Here is a 22120-nt window from a genome sequence, read left to right on the forward strand (position 1 = left end):
CATCAGGGTCTTTTCCAAGGAGTCAGTTCTTCGCATCAGATGGGCAAAGTATTGGAGTTTCAGCTTCAGCATCAGTCCTTCCAATGGTCTTGGTCTTGGGTAAAGCTTATTCCCAATGCTGCATTGCCTGTCTTGCACTGGGAAGAAGTGAAGACCTGGCCAAAAAGGGCATAACCTACAGGGCTCCCCGTGTTGATCTCATAACTTTGCTTTTTCTAGCAGTAACTGCAGGAATCGAAGCTGTGGGCTGTGGGGACAGGTGTGGACAGTAGCATGGAGGGGAGAAATTTGTGGATCCTGACCTGCTGTTGCGGTTCCCAAGATGTTTCCAGTGGCCCCAGCCCTACGTCTATATAGGACCGGTATAGCACATGTCCTTAAATGCTTGGATTCTGTACAAAGTCAGCCCCCCCTTCCTCAGACCCTCCAGTCCCAGCTTCATTCCCTCAGACCCCAGCAACACCTTTTCTGGGCCCTGCTGCCTATTTTCATCTTGCTACTTAGAAGCTACTTAGAGCATCCTGGCTAGATATGGGAGCAATTGGTAGGACTGAAATGAGAAAGAGGGTCTGGACCATTTGGAGGAAACGAAGAAAATAGAAGGAAAGGAGTGGACTAAGAAGGAACTGTGGACATTTAAGGGACTGACAGCTACTGAAGCAAAATGGGAGGGTTAGAGTATAGGTGAAAGGGGGTGAGAGGTCTTAAAAGACAACTATATGTATCCCTAAACAGGCAGATGAACACATGTTTCAGAGTTTCAAGCAAGATCATCTTCCTTTGGTGAAATACAGGGGTTTATCAGCATTACCTCATCATTGCTACTCAAAATTTTACACTGACTGGCTAAAGGTCACATTCCAGGGAGAGGCTGAAACTGCTGTTAGGTTAGGTATTAAGTCTTGATTTGCTGACATGGGGCTTAGCACAAGTGACTCCATTTGGGGCCTGTTGTTTCTTCTATTAACAGAATGTCCTTAATGAAGTTGTAAAAAGGTGTTCCTTTTACTCAATTCTGTGTCCTTTTGTTATTCTGTGTGACAGAATGGGAACTATAATAAAGCAAGTCTGCTGCATCTCAAGATAACTATGTTCATCTTGAAAAAAGCGTTAGAAAAGGTAGATACATGCTCAGTCTTTCAACCCCTGTACTGTTGTTTAAGAATGTGCTGTGGGCCCAGAACATTTCCTTACAAAGATACAAAGAGCTCTTACAGTCTGGGCTCGGCATATCCCTTTGTTTGGGAATATCTTTCCCTGTTCTGGACTGGATGTGTACTTCTTTGTTCTGCTTAACCATGTGCATCACGTGACACCCAGCTAACCCTACTGTTGTATCTGTTTGCAGCAGGGAGAGAATTGGGCCCTTTGCTTGCAGCACAAGAAGAGTGCATACAGATCTGCTGGCCATGGGGACTGTCATCAGTGAAACTGATCGTGCTCTTTCTCTTCACTGGTAAAGAGTAAAGCATTGTTCACACATTGTCCATGTGAATTGTGTCTTCTTGCAACACCAGCACCTGCAACCATGGAGCAGGTTGACACCCTGGGGCTGATACTCTGGTGGCAGATGTTGTTATACCAACTACTAGCCTCCATGCAGTGGGACTCCTCCCCTGGAAGTGGTAGTAAATGTCACTTGCTCAACTAAAAGCAATTCTGTGCTTGTTTGATTTGCTAGCTGAACTAGATTCTCTTTTAAAAATCATCTCTTGTATTTGAATGACTGGACAACAGTGATTTTTTTGGACTTGGGTATTTAGTAGAAATTTTCTAGAAAATAAACGTCAACTTGTCACTTCAAGAGAAGCAACTGAGATTATTGTTGACAATGATAAAATGTGGCCTTTCAAGCAAAAATTAGAATTTGAAAAACATACCTGCCGTGTGAGTGTGTGTATGTATGTGTGCACGCACATGCTTAGTCACTCAGTCACGTCTGACTCTGTGACCCCATGGACTGTAGCCTCTCCAGGCTTTCCTCCGGCCATGGAATTCTCTAGTATGTATACTGAAGTGGGTAGCCATTCCCTTGTCCAGGGGATCTTCCCCACCCAGGGATCAAGCTCAGGTCTCCTGCATTGTAGGTGGATTCTTTACCACCTGAGCCACCAGGGAAACCCATGCTGTGCTGTGCTTAATCACTCAGTTGTGTTTGACTCTTTGTGACCCCATGGACTATAGTTCCCCCAGGTTCCTCTGTCCCAGGCTCCTGAGAATTCTCCAGGAAAGAATATTTGAGTGGGTTTCCATACCCTCCTCCAGGGGATCTTCCCAACCCAGGTCTCCCACATTGCAGGTAGGTTCTTTACCATCTGAACCACCAGGGAAGCCCAAGAATACTGGAGTGGATAGCCTATCCCTTCTGCAGGGGAACTTTCTGACCCAGGGATCGAACCAGGGTCTCCTGCATTGCAGGGGGATTCTTTACCAGCTGAGCTACCAGGGAAGCCCAGGGAAACCCAAACTACCATGTAAATATCTTGACAGCTTTACATGCTTAAAAGATTCTTCTGATGAGCTTGGTGGTGATGTTAGTGAATGTGATTTCAAAAATATGTCAAATAATGAAATGTGTCAACATTTGGAAGATCTGCAAAGCTCAGTATATTAGATATCTGTTGTTGAATAACAGATTACTCCAAAACATAGTGATTTAAAACAAGAAAACTTATTATCTTTTGATTTCTGTGGGTCAAAAATTTGGGAGTAACTTATGTAGGTGGTTCTAACTTTGGGTTTCACTCACCTACACATTGCTGTCAAGATGTCTGTCTCTTGAGGCTGCAGTCATCTGAAAGCCTGACTGGAGCTACAGTATCTGCTTCCAGGATGGTACACTCACATGGCTGGTGGCAGGAGACTGGGTATCTCACCCCATGTACCTTTCCATAGGACTTTGAGTATCCTCACAACATGGCAACTAGCTTCCTCCAGAGCAAGTGACCCAAGATCAAGGGAGCAAGATAAAAGCATCAATGTCTTTTATGGTCTATCCTCATAAGTCACATTCTATAATTTTTACCACATTCTATTCTTTAGAAGTGAATCATGTGTACAGTCCCCCTCAAGAAGGGGGAAATTAAGTTCTACTTCCTAAAGGGAGGAGGACCTAATACATGGACATATTTTAATAGCACTACATTTAGTGACCCAATATTTTCCAAATGCCCAATGCATGATGTCACAAAACTACGATGCATGGGTTGAAAAAAAACAAAAAGCTATTCCAATTGCAAGATAGCCCGATGGATTTTTAATGTCACAGAGTATGAAGAGTTCATTGATGCAGTTTTAGATTCCACATTGCTACTAACCTTTAAGAAGCTGTCATATGTTGGGTTTTGGCATGATATCAAACAAAATGGGGCTTCCCAGGGGGCACTTGTGGTAAAGAACCCACCCACCTGCAATCCAGGAGATGTAGCGACGTTTTTGATCTCTGGATCAGGAAGATCCCTTGGAGGAGGGCATGGCAACCCACTCCAGTATTCTTGCCTGGTAAATCCTGTGGACAGTGGAGCCTGGTGGGCTACAGTCTATAGGGTCAGAAAGAGTTGGACATGACTGAAGCGACTTAGCATGCAAATAAGAATATCCAAAATTACCTGAAAAGGCTATTAAAATTCTCCCCTCATTTCCAACTACTTATCTCTGTGAGGTCAAATTTTCTTCATATACTTCACCCAAAATAATATTAGGACCAACTGGAATGATGAAGCAAGTATGAGAATTCAGCTGTCTTCTATTAAGCCAGACAGAGTTGCAAAAATGTAAAGTACTAATTACTTTTTGTTTTGGAAAGTATTTTTTTCTTAAAAAGTGTATGTGTGTTCATTAACAAGTATTGGATTTATTATTGTAATTTTAAATGAAATATTTTAAAAGTTTCTTAGTTTCAATTTCTGATATGGTCCTGACGGATAGATATAATCCACATTAACAAAAGCTCTTTGGTATCCTCAATAATTTTTAAGAATGGAAAGGGGTTCTGAGACAAAAAAGTTTGAAAACTACTGTCTAAGCAGTCACAAACATCCTGTCACCCTTGAAATGACATGTTTAGGTATGGGCTTGCAGTGCAGTTCTGGCCAGTGACATATGAAGTGAGGTGTAGGCATCGTGTTCAGTTTTCAGTTCAGCGTATTAAACAGAAATGTGCATATGGTCTTCAAGGGGATTGGTGAGGTTCTGTTTCTTATGCTAGCTGATTGATATGCGATGTTTATTCACCTTCTTTATCTCTTACATATTAAGTTTTTTGTATGTGGAATATTTTATTACAAAAATTGGACACATGGAAGAGAAGATTCCTCTTCCTCTATGTAAGCCTTTTTTCTGTTTTTCAGCATATTCATCTGGCATGTTGGACCCAAGTGTGCACTGTTGGACTCTAAAGAATGTTATGCTCATGGCTCTCTGAGTCTGTGTCAACAACGTATTTGTGATATTTGACTTGTAACCTGAGAGTCCCCCGACCTCTCGCCACATATGCAGTCTCTCCATTCACAAGGCTGTCAGTTCAAGTTGTACAAAGCCCGTCATGAAAAGACCTTCCCTTCTCTGGGTTAGTCCCTTCTCCCCTAAGATCAAGCAGGATAGCAGTGCCTGTCATGCATCACATCTTTGCTAAGTTCCCTCACCTAAAGCCCATGCAAGAATAGATATCAACTAGGTTTGCCGGCTCGCCAGTTCTGTAAACTGCCACACACTGAATCCACTTTAGACCCCTTTCAGAACTTGTATGACAGCCTTCTAAATGGAACCCACGACAGGTACAAAGGCAGGCTCACTACACTGTCACTGAGTGAGTGGGCCTGCTCCCATGTCACACTGAGGACCTGGGGCTATGAAATCATGTTTCTGGGTTTCTCCTACCCCTCTTCTTAATGTTACTTTCTCAGAGATTCATAAACCAAGTAGAAAAGTAAGGAATTATATAATCCAATTAACAGATTTGAGGGGATACCTGAACAAAATCTGGGCTTGGCTGTCATGGGTGAGGGGGGAATGCCTGTTGGCAAGCACAAAAATGTTTGCTACAGTTGTGCACACACATATGTGTATTTTAAGTCTTTCCACAATAAAATGAATTGCTGTGTCACTAAAAGAAATGAGTACAGGCAATGAATATGAAGGGGAAATAGGCATATAAAACAAATAAATGCAGCCACATTTTGTGGTATTGAGATATATGTTGGTAGAAGAAGCAGACCCATTTGCTGAAACCCAATTTACTGATCCATACACCATATTTACTTGCTCTTTTTGCTGTTTATAAAGTTTACAACAATTCTTACTGGATGGAATTTTTAAAACAACCTTTGAACATTTCTGCAAAATCTTAGTTGTTCAGAATTCCATTATAATGGCATGACAGCATTTTAAGGGCTGTTCAGTCTATTGCAGCCCAGTTAGAAGAGAAGGAACATCTAAGAGAAAATATTCATGAGAATATATAAAAGATAAAAGACAGAGCACAAATATATAAATCAATAAGAAAAAGGCAACCAAATTGAAAAATGGACAAAGAATATGAACAGGCAGTTCGCAGATTCAGAAATACAGTTGGGGGCTTCCCTGGTGGCTCAGTGGTAAAGAATCTGCCTGCCAATTCAAGAGACAGGTTCAATCCCTGGTACAGGAAAGATCCCACGTGCTTCAGAGCACCTAAGCACGTGTGCCACAACTACTGAGTTTGTGCTCTCGAGCTCGGGAACCACAACTACCGAGCCCACACATCCTAGAGCCTGTGCTCTGCAACAAGAGAAGTCAACAGCAATAAGATGCCTGTGCACCGCAACTAGAGAAGGCCCTTGTGCAGCAACAAAGACCCAGTGCAGCCAAAAAAAAAAAATCACCATTAAAAAGTCTATGTTGACTCAAAAAACAATCTTATGATTGCCAAGAGGAAGGGAGAGTTAGGGAGTTCGGGAAGGTCATGTACATATTGCTTAATTCAAAATGGATAACCAACAAGGACCTATTGTAGAGCACATGGAACTCTACTCAGTGTTATGTGCCAGCCTTGTTGGGAGTGGGCGTTCAGGGGAGAAGAGATATATGTATGTGTATGACTGGGTCCCTTTGCTGGTCACCTGGAACTACCACAACATTGTTATTTGGCTATACCCCAATAAAAAATAAAAAGTTTAAGTTTGGCCAGGAGGGTGGGGGGGGTGGAGTTTGTATTTCCTTTGGTGTGGTAGGGGGAGCTAGGATAGAGTGGGCGGGGCTAGGGAATGATGTAGTGGGAGTGGATCAAGGACTGGAGAGTAAGGTGAAGGATCTGTGGGACTGGGGGTGATTTGGCCAGGCTGGGATTGATGAGTGAAAGGGAAAGGGCAGAGGGTTTGGAGAAACCAAAAGATACTTGAAAGGACTGAGGGAAGTGAGAACAAATGGCAGTGGGAGAACTGAGACAGATTAGAAACAAGTGAAGAAACTTGATAAGAGGGAGGGGAAGGGGGTGGACCTGTCAGCAACTAGGAAGGTAAAATGGAAACAACTGGCTTTCAGTGAACTGACCTAGAGCCACTGGCAAACAGGACCTGTTAACACTAAGCAAGGCCGGGTAGAAGAAGAAGGTTTGAAGCAAACAGGAAACACTAATTTTCAGAATGCTACTAACTGTGCCTTGCAGAGCTCTTTTACTTCCTCTTGTCTTGGCTCTATTATTACATTGTAGTTTGCCTCTAAAGCAATCGAGATTTTCGAAGACACCTTTGTCTGACAGTCAAAGGTTTGACTCTTTCCCATGTGATCCTAAGGTAAAAAATAGGGTACAGCTGCCTCTAGTAGAAACTTCATCTGTCACTCTTAAAGCTTGGGAAGTTGCTTCAGATCCTAGGACATGAACCATGTCTCTCTGCAACAAGGTGTAGGTATGCATAAGGGCGTGCAGACCCTAAGACTATTTCTCTTCTCTCTTGGTTTGAGGCAGGCATGGTTTTAGGAAGTGGAAGACCCTGTGGTCACTGGCTTTCTCTGTGGTTCATGCCATTTTCCACACAGTGAATCACAGGGCAACCAGAAAGCAAAAATCTTCCAGCAGTGGAGCAGTGGGGTTATGGGCTGAATCATAACCCCCTGATTTCATATGTTAAAACCCTAACATCTGTTGCTTCATAATGTGACTGTACATTTGGAAATGGGACCTTGAAAAAGGTTATTAAGTTAAATGAGGCCATTAGAGTGGGTCCTAATCCAATCTGACTGGTTTTATAAAAAGAGTAAATTTGGGGACACGTGAGACACACCAGGTTTGTGCACACACAGAGAAAAGGACACAGCAAGAAGGTGGCCATCTGGAGGCCTGAGTAGAGACAGTCTTGAGCCTAAAGATGTGGATGGTGAACATGGCCTCGTTAGGCTAAGTGAATGAAAGAAGGAAGAGACAACCTCAGACGAGGGAAAGGATGAGGGAGTAGGTGACATCTTGTTCCACTGGAAGGCCTAGGGGCCTTGGCACTCTGCAGAAACCAGCCACACTCAGCAGATTTCAGTTTCTTGTTTATTTATTTTTTATTGAAGTAAAGTTGAATTAGAGTGTTGTTTTAATTACTGCTGTACCAGCAAAGTGACTCAGTTATACATACATCTACATTCTTTTTCATTTTCTTTTCCATTATGGTTTATCACAGGGTATTGAGTATAGTTCCCTCTGCTATACAGTAGGACCTTGTTGTTTATCCGCTCTATATATGCCAGTTTGCATCTGCTAATCCCAGACTTTCCTGCTGTCTCCCATTCCCCCCTCCTTGGCAACCATCAGTCTATTGTCTCTATCCCTACTTTTTTTTTTCCTGTTTCATAGATAGGTTCATTTGTCTTATTTTAGATTCCGCATGTAAGTGATATCATATGGTATTTATCTTTCTCTTTCTGACTTACTTCACTTAGTGTGATAGTCTCTTGTTGCATCCATGTTGCAGCAAATGGCATTGTTTTGTTCTTTTTATGGCTGAGTAGTATTCCATTGTATATATGTATCTCATCTTCTTTATCCTCTCATCTGTCAATGGATATTTAGATGGTTTCCATGTCTTGGCTAGTGTAAACAGTGCTGCTATAAACAAAAGGGTGCATCTATCTTTTTGAACCATGTGTTTTCTGGATATATGCCCAAGAGAGGGATTGCTGGACCATAAGGTAATTCTATTTTTAATTTTCTGAGGAACCTCCATACTGTCTTCCACAGTGGCTGTATCAACTTACATTCCCACCAACAGTGTAGGAGGGTTCCCTTTTCTCCCCACCTCTCCAGCATTTATTATATGTAGGCTTTTTAATGATGGCCATTCTGACCATCATGAGATGGTACCTCATTATAGTTTTGATTTTAATTTCTCTAATAATTAGTGATGTTGAGCATCTTTTCATGTGCCTATTGGCCATCTGTATCTCTCCTTTGGACAAAAGTCTCTAGGTCTTCTGCTCATTTTTCAATTGAGTTTTTTTTTTTTTTCTTGGTGTTTTGTTTTGTTTTTGTCAAATTATATGAGCTGTTTGTGTATTTTGGAAATTAAGCCCTTGTCAGTCACATCATTTGCAAGTATTTTCTCCTTATTCTCGAGTTTCAACTTTGCCTTTTTCTTTGTATAATCCCTACCTAAATTCCAGCCAGTTGCTCATGGTGCCTCCAGCAGGCTCCTGAATGTCAGGGTTGGGCTCACTGCTGTGTCCTCAGCATCATCATCTAGAACAGTGGTACTCTAGAAGCATTTGCTGAATGGATCAATAGATTTATGTAGAGGTAGATGAGTGCATGTATGAACCTGTGTGAGTAACGATGCAGTGCCTTCTCCTACTATGCACAGCCATTTGTGAGTCTCTCTGTGGCGAGTCCATTTCCCCTTCCACCTGTCCCCTGATGCCTCTAAAAGCCCTTAGTCATTTGGCTTCAGTGTCCTAGTTTTGGAGATCAGCTACTTATTAACTAAACCGTTGCACCACTTGCTCTTATAGCCTTAAATTAATTTGGGTTAATTCTTAACTGTTTCCTTTCTGTTCGTGTGTCATTTAATGGTTTGCCTTTATCTGATTTTCCCCAATTTCCTGTGCATTTGTGGTTTTCTACAGGAGCTCTGTACCAGAGGCCTCACTCGGCCACACCAAGCAAGTGTGGGCACCTAGGGTTTCTAGGAGGGCTCTCCGGCTGCTCTGGGTCTCATCCAACTGGTGTCCAACCAAACATTCCCAGCCAAGGTTGTTTATGCTAGAGGAGGAAGAATGCCTGCCCCAGAGCCAGCTCTTGAGGAAAAGAAGAATTGATATAGGCCAAGCCTCCAGAGAAGAAAGATTTCACTGCAGCTGCTAAAGGTTGGTGATATACTTTTTCTCCAACTCCGTGAAAGTTGTCCATGTTTGCTTTTTTTTCCATGAATTTCATTAATGTGTTTTGTCCAAATGACCTTTGGAATAAACAGGAAGAAAAGAATTTTAAATCAATAGAATAAGCTTCTTGGCGGACTGAGAGTTTTATCCATCATTGATTCTCCACATCTAGTGTAGTGCTGGACAGGCAAATGCCTAATAAATATTTGATGAAGGAAGGAGAGAAAGATAGAAGGAAAGGGGGTGGGGGAAGGAAAGGATTAGAGATTGCCATGGATAGAAAGAATGCTCATTTATTGCTCAAAAATAATATGATGATATCATAGTTATGTTTTCAAAGCTAATTAGTGGCATTAACACTGACACCTAGAATCAATAAAACAAATTAAGTCACTTTGCAAATTAAAGGATGTATTTATAAAGATAAAATAATAGTAGACAACCAGAATAACAAGAACAGTCAAAAAGTGTTTCTTGGAACTTAAGCATAAAGATAAACAGCAGTGCTCATATTTTAAGATAAATTAAAAACTCTGTAATGTAATTGCCATTTGTTCTGTCTATGCCTAATTCTCCAAAGCAAATTAAAACAACCAAGGACTTTAGTTATGGATAAATGCAAGATGATCATGGAAGTGATCGAATTGACAGCAGCTGGCCAGTTTGGCATTTAGAAAAGGCCAACCAATCTGAAATTGTGGATTAAATGAATCTACAAATATATAGACTTCCTACTGTGGAGAGGGATTAACAACTCAAAAATATTTTATTACATGTCAATGAAAAACATCTCAGGACAGAAAAAGATTAAGGAAATTAACACTTTTAAAATATCAATCTTTTATTTATTTGATACTATACAAGCTACACAGTTCCAGTCCAGCAAAATAATTCTATATGACACATAAGTGGCAAAAGAACACACCACCGTGATGGATGTAGAAGGGGAATAATTAAGACATATCATTTTTATAAAGTCAAGATCTCAAAACTAAGATGTTGTTTCTTCAGCAATTCAGATAGTGACATGTGTTAAGGTTCTTGGTGTTAGAAAAGCTCACTATACTTTTATATCATTTTAATTTGGGGAGAATAAAATATAACTTAGAAAAATCTAAAAACATCTCCAAAGTAAAATTCCGAGAAACCTCTGTTGTAACACCAGTCTTGCAAAGATTGTATTAATGAGGCATGTAATTTGTTTTGAAGGATTTGCCAGCATGATTTAGACTCTCATGATCAGCACAACTATAAATTATAAAAGAAAACTGTTGGTTAACGTAGGTAGATGATGACTGGCGATTGCCAAAAAATAAAATTGTACTTTCTTAGTTGCTATGGGGTGTTCCCAAAGTTATGATTCAGGCTTTTTGTGTACAATAAATTTCACATGTGAAACTGATTAGTGCAAGAGTTCAATGGGTCCCAAACTTCAACCAGTGATGATTTTTGTCCTGTGTTTTGCCACTTGTACCTCCTTTTGTTTTTTTCCTTTAAATGAAAAATTTTTTTCTTTTTTCTTATTTTTTGTTGGAGGATAATTTCTTTACAGTGTCAGACTTTCTTTTTAACTTATATATATTTTAAAAAGAAACTTGGTGGATATTACCACCTAACATCATCTCTGATGGGTATTCTTTGGAAAGCACTTTAGTAACAAAATAATAATAATAATGATGATGTTGATGATAATTTAAGCCTCTTTCAAAACTAATTCTATGAGACAGAGACATCTTGGTGGAGAAGAAATTAGAATCCTTAGAGCTCATGGGAAAGAGTTTGGGTAAATCATATGCTCAGGTTACAGTTTGCCTTCTGTGGCTCTATTTAAGAAGCAAGTTAATGTTTACATGACAATGAACTTCAAAGTCCAGGCAATAAGGAGGAAAATAGAGTGAGAGAGAAAAACAATTGGCTTGTCACTTCTCCTTACCCTGTGGGAAGGCCACAGGGGTCAGCAGCACACAGACACTGGAAGGAACCCAAGTTGTGGGGGTGGAGGGGGTCCTAACGTACCAGAGCACAATAATTCTTTATTAAATCATTGATATAAAAATGTATTATCCTAAGATACAAACACTATGTTTCCTGACTCACATGGCATTTACTCTTGTTGGAGTTTCACCAAGTCTTGAAATAATTCTTTCTACAGTCTTGGTGGAAAATTCTTTACCTTATCTCTTTTGTATGATGCCATCTCTGACCATGTTTTATGTCTTTACTGTGATACTCTTGGTTTATACAAGTGAATGCTGTTATTATAACAAAGTGGGACATTACATAATACAATGAAACAGCATTATTCTTTTCAAGCACTTCCTTTCTGACTCTTCCTCTTGTGGGGAATTTTCACTTATTCCTGACTTTTAAGTTAGGCCAACCTCATACATGACACCAGCAGTGTAGACAAGGGGCAAGGGCTTGCCAGACAGGCCCCTGGACAAGACATCTTCCAGGCTTGCTTCAAAGGGAAACTCTAGGCCTTGAGGCCCAGCAGTAAACCAGTGCCTGCCTGGAGGGAAGTCACTACTTGCATTTTAAACATGGCATATAGTATTTTGAGGTGCACACAGATAACATTCGGAAATGTTAAGTCCTGGAAAAGGTCCCTTTAAAGTCATAATGCTGAAAGCTCAGCTTCTCTGTACACTGGTGCTGAATCGAATCTTGAAGATGGAGGTGTGTTTTTTTTGTTTTTTGTTTTTTTTTTTTGAAGATGGAGTTTTGGGTGAAGTAGAAAAGGATAACTTTATTACTTTGTCAGGCGAAGGGGGCCACAGTGGGCTAATGCGCTCAAAACCGTGTGTCCCCACTTGGGGAAGATAGTGAGAAGTTTTATAGCCATTGTCCAAAGAAGGCGTGATCAGCTCGTGGACATTTCTTCTGATGGGCTGGTGGTGAGGTAAGTAGGAGTCAGCATCATCAACCTTCTCTTTTCATCTGGTCTGGGGTCTGCATGCTATGGGCAGGCTACCAGTTAATCGTTAACTTCTCCCACCTTGGGGCGGGGGTGGGGAGGAGAGGCGGTTTTAGTATCCACAAAATAGCTCAAAGATAATTCTTGTGTGTTTCCGTTGATGGGGAAACAGGACCTTGCCCCAAGGCTGCTCTTGACTGTTTGTTTCTCCTTGGTCTCACATCCCCTCCAGTCTCTAGTTCACAAGTGCTTGAATCTGCCCATTGGAAACCAGGAAAGATCCTGGAGGCTGAATGAAGGCTGTTCCCTATAATCAAAGAAATGGGGGCACAGAAAGTCTCTGTGCTCAGGAGCCCCACAGGGCCCTGCACAGTATCGGTTGGGCTCCATAGCTGACAGGTCTGTGTGTTCCTAAAAGACTGTCTGAAAGGAGGAAAGGAGGCTGAAGAGATTTTCTTCAGATGAAAAGGCAGAGATTTGAGCTAACTACCTCCTCCCTCAAGGAGGGGAGAACATAACTCCGCACTCCTTAAGTGTGACTTCCTTCTGAAGGGCACAGTCTGGAGGGGGGCAGGGAGGGACTTTACAGTGGAGAAACCTGGCAGAGATGAACTCAGCCAGGTGACCAAGGTCAACATCAGCTGTGATAACTTAAGTCGACAGTGTGCACCTTGACGATGAGAATGACACTTTCCCTCTGTGGTCTTCCTCTCCAGTTTCTGTAACACCAGTGTAATAATGAGGAAAACAACAGACAAACCCACATTGAAGGAAATTCTATAAATACCTGAGTTGCCATTTCCTTCTCCAGGGGATCTTCCCGACCCAGGGATCGAAGCCGCGTCTCTTGTGTCTCCTGCATTGGCGGATGGGTTCTTTGCTGACTGAGCCACCAGGGAAGCCCCCTCAAAACAGTCAGAGTCATCAAAACCGAGGAAAGTGTGGGACTTCCCTGGAGGTCCAATGGTTGAGACTCCATGCTTCCACTGCAGGCCAGAGGTTTGATTTCTGGTCAGGGAACTCAGATCCTGCATGCCATGTGATATGGCCAAAACCAAACCAAAATCAAACAAACAAACAAACAAAAAAATCAAGGAAAGTGTAAGAAATTATCACAGCCTACAGCAGCCTAAGGAAGCTTGACAACTAAATGTAATATGGTACCATGAATGCTTTCCTAGGACAAAAAGAGTATATCACCTCCAAACTAAGGAAATCTGAACTAAGTATGGCCAGATGAGAGTCTTTCTGACTTTAAATATTTCCTGAAAATCCAAGAGAGACTTTGTAGTCATATCAAGAATTCGGTGCTGCCTCTGGTGGCTGTTACCCCAAGATAAATTGGGACAGATTCTGGTCATATAGTCTAGTGCTTGAAGTTACTTCAAGAGGGAGGAGCCAGGAGGAATGGCAGGGATAAATCATTTAATGTACACATTCATTCATTCACACACACCAATCCAATGAAACAGTGATACTCTCTTTTCAAAACAGCTCTCCCAGTCTCCATGGACTTCTCTGTGTCTATCCATCTTTACAGGTGGTGTTTATCATGCACTTTCATGTGCCTACTAGCCTAAATCGCTGTCCTTGGCTTCATCTACAACTTACTTACCATAATCCTCTCATCAGTAAGTAGATCCACCTGTCTAAAGACTTCAGTAAATAGATCCACCTGTCTAAAGACTTCCTTACCTGCACAGAACACAGTGGTACTCAGAGCTCCTCAAAATTTGCTGATCCCACTGCTCTTTCAGTCTCTCTCTCGGTGGATGATGCCACCACCCACTGCTCAGCAACCCAGATCAGGAGCTCACCCTGTGCGGAGCTATTCCACAAAGCCCCTGAGCTACAGAATCGTGCCACCTCCTGAATGTTTCCAAGAGCTGAGCCTTCTGTCCAAAGGCTCAGCTCCCAGAAAGAAGCCTGAGTTAAGAAGAAGCTTCAGTTCAGCTTCTTAACACATCTCATCCCAGAGACAGCCTCGGTCCCCTAGACGGATTCCCACCTCCAGCTCATCCACCCACCACCTGCCCATGCAGGGATGTCTCTAACTCATAGACCTGCCCACACCACTCCCCTGGGCCAGCCCTCCAGGATTCTCCCTCATCCCTGGAATAAAGGCCAGGCTCGTCAGCCCAGCACACAAGTCCCCTTCATGAATTGTCCCCTCATCTCCTGCCATGTTCCCAGCTTCACCTTCTGCTTCTACCAAACAACTGGAAATCCCCTTGTTCAACTTCCTCCCGTGTCCTCCTCCTTCTTGGGCTTCAAGCCTGAGGCAGGTGCCCTCAGGGCTCCTCCTTAGTGTTCTGATAGGTGCCGCCTTCCCCCTTCTCCCCCACCACCACTGTGCATAATTCAGTCATTGTGCTCAGTCATGAATGCAGTAATTGGCTAGTCTAAAAACTAAAAAAATACATCAATGAACAAAACAGAAAACCCTGTCTTCTTGGAGCATCCTGCCTTTGATTTTTCTTTGCACACTGCCTTCAATTTTCCTCCTCCCTGGGGAGATTTTGAAGGTGAGAACTGTTCTTCTATGCATCTTAAATACTTAACACAGTACACAGCACATAATTGGTGTGCAGAAAATACAGATGAATAGTCCGTGAATGAAGACCGCTGTTTGGCCCATCCTTCACACCAGCTCAAGTATGGGAGTTAGAGAAAATGCCTTCAACATGCTGAGCAAAAACAACTGGAAGGCCTCACTCCACACCCTCCCTAATCCTCCCAATTTAGTTAATTCCCTTTCCATTGAGCAGCAGAAGTTTAGTGGCACATCTGCATGTTCTTTTCCGAGGGTGTCCTCTTGTCTCTGGGGAGGACAGTTCTTGCACAACCAGAATATCGTAAATGTTGGTTGTTTTTAAGAATCAAGCTCCAGATGAAGCACAAACAATTCTATTTCTAGAACAGAGCAAGGACGTTATAAACTTTGTTGCCACAGAACCATAATAGTCCAGGGGCCAGAGCTTAGGGATAGGGTGGAGGAGAGCGGGAGTGGATGGACATGCAATGCAGGGTGATTTCCTCCGGGACCAAGGCAGAAGTGCCCCAAAACTTGCCTTGCACCAGTGTGTCAAGAACTAGAAAATTATCCCACACCTCTGTTGCTCCTTTTTATTGGACAGCCTTTAATCCTGCTTGAGATTTTTGTTAAATCAGATGCACGCTATTATATTTGTAAATTTAGAAAACTAGTTGGATTAGCAAACGGGTGAAGAGGAGATGGAATGCGTATTGCGGAAGAGGGGGATCACTGTCACCAGGAGGCTGTCTGTGTTCCCTCCTTACCTGTGGGGACGGGAGCTGGGAGGTGAAAGAGCCCGGTGTTGACTGCAGTCAGTGACCTCAGGGAGGTCTGGCCTTCGCATCAGCGCTGAGTCACTGGCTGACGTGTTCTCCTGACTGTAAGGCAACCGCTGTGCCCTCCCCTGGGTCTCTGGAACAGAGAATTCTCCTGGGAATTCAGCAGAGGTGTTGGGGAGACCTGCACAACCTCCCTCCAGGAAAGCTTTCCCCTCCTCCCATGATGGGGGGATGTGCGGCACCTTCCTCTTCCTCTTTGTCCCCTTTTCTGATGAAGTCATTTCTTGTCCATCCTGTGGAGCTGTTGGACAAAGCACAGCCTCTGTACCTTCAGGGCCAGGATGAGAGGGGGCCATCCACTGCCTTGTTGGGGAAGCTTGTGTAGGGTACTTGGACTCTATGCCTCACTTGCCTCCTATCCTCCCCACCTCCCTGGATTCTTCTTTTTTTAATGCAGTCTTCCTTTGTTTGTTATTTTGCTGCGCTGGGTCTTCCTTGCTGCAAGCAGGTTTTTCTCTAGTTGAGGAGAGCAGGGGCTACTCTCCAGCTGTGGTGAGTGAGCTTCTCATCGCAGTGGCTCTCTGGTTCCAGAGCAGGGGCTCTAGGCACCTAGGCTTCAGGAGTTGCAGCACGCTGGCTCTAGAGGGCGCAGGCTTCAGTAGTTGTGGCTCAGCTTCTCTGCAGCATGTGGAATCTTCCCAGACCAGGGATCAATCCCGTGTCCCCTGCATTGGCAGACGGACTACTATCCACAGCACCATATAGGGGACACAAAGGCAGAGAGAGTCAGCCAGCCCACATGTGTTGCCATCAAACCGTATCCGAGGAGGGAGCATCTTAAACCATCACCCCCAAAGAAGTTTGTAGCACTGAGGTCCTTCCCTCAGGGCAGGCCGAGTACAACCTCACGTTTCCAGGACCCATTCGTCACAGTTGCTCATGTCTGCTCCCAGAATGCCTGTGTATGCATGTCGTGTGTGGGTGTTTCACTGTGATGATCTCGGAGGGGTTTCAACAGAGACCGTTCTCTGAATTCCTTTGGCTGTGCGTTATAAACTGAGCCTGGGCTGGAATTGGGTGTTCCCCATTCCTGAATTCAGGCAGAAGGGGGAAGATCTGAGAAGCACAGAGCTAGAGGGGAGACCGTACTCTCTGGCAGCTACACAAGTGTTTGGAGATCACGTGTTCTTGACGGAGAGGCTTCTTCTGGGAAGGCCTGTGAGTCAGGACCCCCGGAGTCCTCAGCTGGGTGACTTCGCATGAGTCACCTCGACAATCGATGTTGATGAATAAGTGGTGATAGTGCATTTTGCCTTCTCTGGTCTCAGGGTGTGTAACCCTTTGGGGGGAGGGTCAGCAGTGGGGAAATGTGTCATCGATATCTTCCCTTTGCTCACCCCTCTCTTTTCCTGCAGACGATGTCAGACAGCGCATCTCAGCAGCGTGCAGTGTCTGATTCTTGCTCTTATCTTGTTTTTCTTTGTCCTATTTTTTTTTCCTAAGTTGAATATTCAAGTCTTTTCATGGCCTCTGAAATGAGTTGAATTTTCCTAGCCTTCCATTCGAATTCTGGCTCCTTCCCATTTTCCCATTCCGAACGCCCTGTTCTCCAAACAAATTCATCAGCTAACCCTTCCCTGGACACCGCACAGACTTTTCCAACCTCGCCTGTGCTTCCCCTCTTGTAGGGCTGTACTCACCACACTCACCTTTCAGGTTTTACTGTCTTCTTATGTAAATCTACAGAAACCCTGCCCAAGTCTCACCTGGCCTTTCCACCCATCTCTGAGCCCCTAGCCTTAACTGTACTTGTAAACCCCCTTGGATTGGGCAGGGTTGATGGCTTTTGGCATCTTATCTTCCTGCCTCTCCTTTGTGTTGGGGACCCATCTCTCACTTTGCTGTTTCCAGAGCATTCCCAGAGCTCAAGGCAGGCTAGAGTACATCTGTAATATTAACAGGTGCTCCTTGATGTTTGCCTGAGATAAGGATGAAACAAGCTGCCGCCCTGAACTGTGCACCCGATGTTTGTTCCCAGGGCCCTTGGGTTTTAGGAGTGCCTGTGGCTGAGAGTTGGGGGAGGGGCACAGAGAGAAGAAACCCAGAACTAACTAGGCTTACATCTCTTCTATATGGGGGCCTCAAGTCACATTAAAAAAAAAAAAGAGTATGTGCTGAAAATTTGAAAACCATTGTGATTGTTTTCATGGCTCAAGCGATAAACAGTAGGAAAAACTCGTGCCCACTGTTGGAAAGTGGTGCCTGTAAAACTAAGAAACCATCAGAAAAGAAAGGGTTTGGCTCAGAGTGGGCACTTCACACAGAACTCAGTAAAAGGAGCTGACCTGTAAGAAAGGGACACATAAATTTGCCGAGACCGTCTAAATGCTTAGAAGTTTGCATTTTGGGTGACCAGAGGTCAAAAGCGCTGAAAACTCTGAAGTGAATCATTCAGCAGTTAGACTGTCTCTTCTGTGCAGGCCTTGGATCCCCCAGGGGTCAGTGTGAAGCCAGGGCTGCTAAAGCCTTGTTTGGGTGCAGGAGATAGGATGGAGTGGAGCAGCTCAGTGAGAGGGGATGGGCAGTGCAAGGCACAGGCGAGGAAGGCGGGGGCAGCTGCCAACCGCCTTGGTTGCTCACCCCAGACTTCCTCACCCCACTTCTCTCTGCCACCCTCTGCCTGTTGCCTCCCTTCCTGTGCTCAGGGTGGCCACCAGCCCAGAGTCTATGGGTCTTCCTTGCACCAGAGCCCGCAGTCATCTGATTGGCTGCCCCTCACATTGTAAGAGGGAGAGCCTGGGTCCAGCCCGTGCTGAGTGGAGAGGAGGGGTCACCAGGGGGTCAGCTGACTGTAGGACGCCGGGTGTGGGATCCCACAGGGCAAGCCAGCTGACAGACCCTGCACTGCAGGGGTTCTGAGCCCACGTGTCCATTGTGTGAGCAAAGGGACGTTGAAGCAGGATTTGCACCGTCAGAATCAGTCACTAACTGTGAGGCTCTTGCTTCCTCCCGAGCCTGCAGCCTTGTTTCCTCTCCCCCAGCATGGACTCTGCAGCATAAGACCAGACCTGGTTAGCGGCTTCTCAGCTCTGGCGACAGAGGAAGTCAGAACACAAGAGACCTTCACACGCACTGCGGTATCTTCCGTACAGAGCAGTGACTGAAACCAAAACGTAAAATGAAACTGCTGTTGCTGTCGCTGCTTAGTCGCTCAGTCGTGTCTGACTCTTTGCGACCCCATGGACTGTAGCCCATCAGGCTCCCCTGTCCATGGGATTCTCCAGGCAAGAACGCTGGAGTGGGTTGCCATGTCCTCCTCCAGGCGATTTTCCCAACCCAGGGATCAAACCCTGGTCTCCTGCATTGCATTTGCCGACTGAGCCACCAGGGAAGCCCAAAATGAAACTACATGTAATCAAAATGTCTCTGGAAAATCCTTCAAATCACCCAGAAGGTATGGGACACATATGTCTCCCAGCAAGCCCAACACAGTCGGTTTTTCCTTTAGCACCAGAGCAGACTGTGTTTTTTGGCTGACAACCAGGTGATGTGATTATTGTGCTTTCAGGGGCCATGTGTTAGGAAAAAAGCCTTTAAATGTTAGATCCAGTGTCAGCTACAGAGCTGCATGGGGAAATGCATATTCCCTTTGAGGCATCTCCTTTAGGAGTGTGGGGAGGATACCCCACAACCTAAGATCTTCTCCCTGATCTGCCCTTCTCTTCCCCCACCTCCTCTCCCTGCCCTCCCCTCACTCCCCCTGCCTCCTCCTCCCCTCCTCCCTCCTTCTCCTCCTCCCTCCTCCCTTCTTTCTTTCTTCCCCTCCCTCCCTCCTTCTTTCTTTCTATCAATCATTTCTTTCCTTCTCTCCTTTTCTCCCTTACTCCCAACCCCCTCCTTCTTTCTTCCTCTGTCCCTTTCTTTCTTTCCGTCAAGGATATGTGATGGTTACATTGACTTCAGTTAGTTCTTCCTGGGATGGGATGGGATTTCGCTGGGAAAATGAAGGAGCTCTGTCTGTTCCCCATTTGGCACTTAGGTGTCCTCTGTCCACACGGGGACCAGGTGCTCTCCGAGGTGGGAACAACGTCCTGTAGTTTGAAGCATCTCCTCCGTACCTGCTCCTCCTCACCACCAGCCCCGGCCGTCTGCAGGCACAACGTCCTGCTTAGATGAGCCTTGCTCACCTGGTTGGTTCTGCCCATCTGTGCTTGGTTCCCCGACCTGGGAAGTGAGCTGTAAGGAAGGGGAAAGGTACGTTAAAACAAAACACTTACTGAATTTTGAACAATTAGCTAACAATGGACATATGATAAATTAGCTAATTTTGAACGATTAGCTAATGATGGAAGACTCATCCTTGAGATCTTTCTCTAAAAACAAACAGAGGGGCTGGATCCATGGTCTTCAACTTGGCCATCCATAAGGATCACTGGCGAGAACAGATTCTGATTCAGTAGCTTGAATCAGGTAGCCACTGCTACCGTGTCCCCAGCCCAGTGCTAATGCAGGACCACACCATCACGGAAGGGGCCATGTTGGGAGAAATAGCCCCACAGTCGCACGTATGAACTGAGGATTGTACTCCTCCCCAGGACCTGGTATGTAGATTTGTTGTGAAGACTGAATGGCTTAACATTTGTCAAGCTTTCAGAGCAGTGCCTGACAGAAAGCAAGTGCCATGGAAGTGTTTTTATTTAACAATAATTTGTAAAATCCCACACTAGTTGTCTGACCCCTACACCTCTAAAATTAAGGAAATCAACTTCTTAGATGCAGGTGAAATCTTGGGTGGAAAAAGCTGGTAGACAAAATAAGAAGTGTGAATGTCATTCATCATAATTTTACCTGCCTTGGAACAGGTAAAGATCTAACCCACATCCGCTGTCCTAGGCAGCTGAGCTGAAAGAATAGCCCCCACAGGCACAGGGCATCCGCAGCTGCCACCCCAGTTCCCAGAGCCAGCACAGTTATTCTCCCCAGAGTTAAGCTCACTTCCTCAGACCACCTCCCTACAGGTCTCTGCTGGACTCTGTCATGTGTCAACCCCACCGCTAGTCTCTGTCAGTCACATTACCCCCATGTTGTTTCATCCTACTGGTCATCATTATTTAAAATGATCTGCTTTGTTATGGTGTCTTCCTTGCTAGAATGGAAGCACGTCTGTATCATTCTCTGCTATACTCTGTGCCCAGCGCAATCTTTGACACAGAGGAGATGCCCAATTCATATTTGTGAGTGCATGTACCACAACAGTGTCAGAGAGTAGAGAACTGAAGGGGAAAATATAACGGGTTCATTCTGTTTTGCCGATTGTCCTCTTTCCAGCTCTCATTACTGTGAGCTGGGAGCTGCTTCCCAAGGGCCGCAGTGGTCTGAGGGCAGCCAGTCTGGTGTGGAAATGGCTAACCATTGGAAAAGGATCCCTCCCAACTTTCCCTGGAAGACTGTCAGCCCTGCCCTGACTGCTGGTTGGTGAAACATTTGTCTTCAGGTCTCAGCTAGGTACAGGGGCACCGGCTGGTCCTTGGACAACCCTTATTGTCAGAAATATTTGCATACTTTACACAGAGGCATAAAACCCAAGCCACTTGGCCTTCCTAGCCAGAGCAACTAACATGCTTTTCAACTTCCTTCTCAAGACCATCAGGTATAACATTTACTATTTCATATATCCAGATAGAACATGGCCCAGGCATCTGGATAGTTCAAATCAAAGACAAAAAGTTTCTAATTGGGAGTCACAGACGAATTTATAAGTACAACCCACCCAAACTTCTATAGTGTCTCTCACAAAGACCACCGTTGGCATTTGGGCAGAGGTCATACTTTGTGGTGTGGGACTTTCTAGCATACTAGATACCTAACATCCCTCTCTTTGGGGAACTAAATGCAAATACCCTGGATGTCAACAAAATGCCACCAGGCATTTCCAAACACCCCTTGGGGGTGAGATTGACCCATTTGAGAAATGCTAGTTAGGGGGAAAGTAAATCACTTCATTTGACCTTAAACGTGGTATTTTAGCATCAGCTTGTTTGGGAGGTTTTTAAAAATAATTTTTAGTTACAGAAGTAGTTGTCTCTTTGTATAAATTTATTTTGGATAAAGCTGAAGTCTCCTTTGACACCTACTTGCAGTTTTATCACCTGTCCACTTCTCTGTGAAAATGAGGGTAATTGATATGATTTCTGTCCCTTTCTACATGCTTCCATACGTTTATAGAAACCTGTATACAAGTCCAGTAGAGTGTCATTAGTGTGTGTTTATACACACACATTTCATCTGCATTTGATATTTTCACTTGGCAATATGTGTTGAAGATGTTTGCAAGTCAAAACACATACAGCAAGACTTTCCTGGTGGTCTAGTGGGCTAAGACTCTACACTCCCAATGCAAGGGTCCCGGGTTCGATCCCTGATCAGGGAACTAGATCCCACATGCCACAACTAGAGAGCCCACATGCCTCAACTAAGACCTGCTGCAGTCAAATAAATAAGTAAATAAATAAAATTGTAAACAAACAAAAGACATCCTTTAAGAAAAAGCAG

At 44.3% G+C, this 22120-nt stretch overlaps 1 protein-coding gene and 1 long non-coding RNA gene across 5 annotated transcripts in view; both read left to right on the plus strand.

Moving 5' to 3' along the window:
* Positions 1-228: 228 nt before the first annotated feature.
* LOC133074040 (uncharacterized) lies at positions 229-1543 on the plus strand. The gene is made up of 3 exons (XR_009697077.1): positions 229-362; positions 1045-1119; positions 1349-1543. It is a non-coding gene; the product is annotated as an uncharacterized LOC133074040 (long non-coding RNA).
* Positions 1544-9048: 7505 nt separating this feature from the next.
* Positions 9049-22120, plus strand: part of ZBTB38 (zinc finger and BTB domain containing 38) — a 130975-nt gene continuing 117903 nt past the window's right edge. For all 4 annotated transcript variants that reach the window (XM_061167720.1, XM_061167721.1, XM_061167726.1 and 1 more), the window contains exon 1: positions 9049-9321. The gene's annotated coding sequence lies outside the window, so the exon portion shown is untranslated. The remainder of the gene's footprint in view (positions 9322-22120) is intronic.

This window comes from Dama dama, chromosome 19 (genome assembly GCF_033118175.1).
Source record: "Dama dama isolate Ldn47 chromosome 19, ASM3311817v1, whole genome shotgun sequence".
Classification (NCBI taxonomy): domain Eukaryota; kingdom Metazoa; phylum Chordata; class Mammalia; order Artiodactyla; family Cervidae; genus Dama; species Dama dama.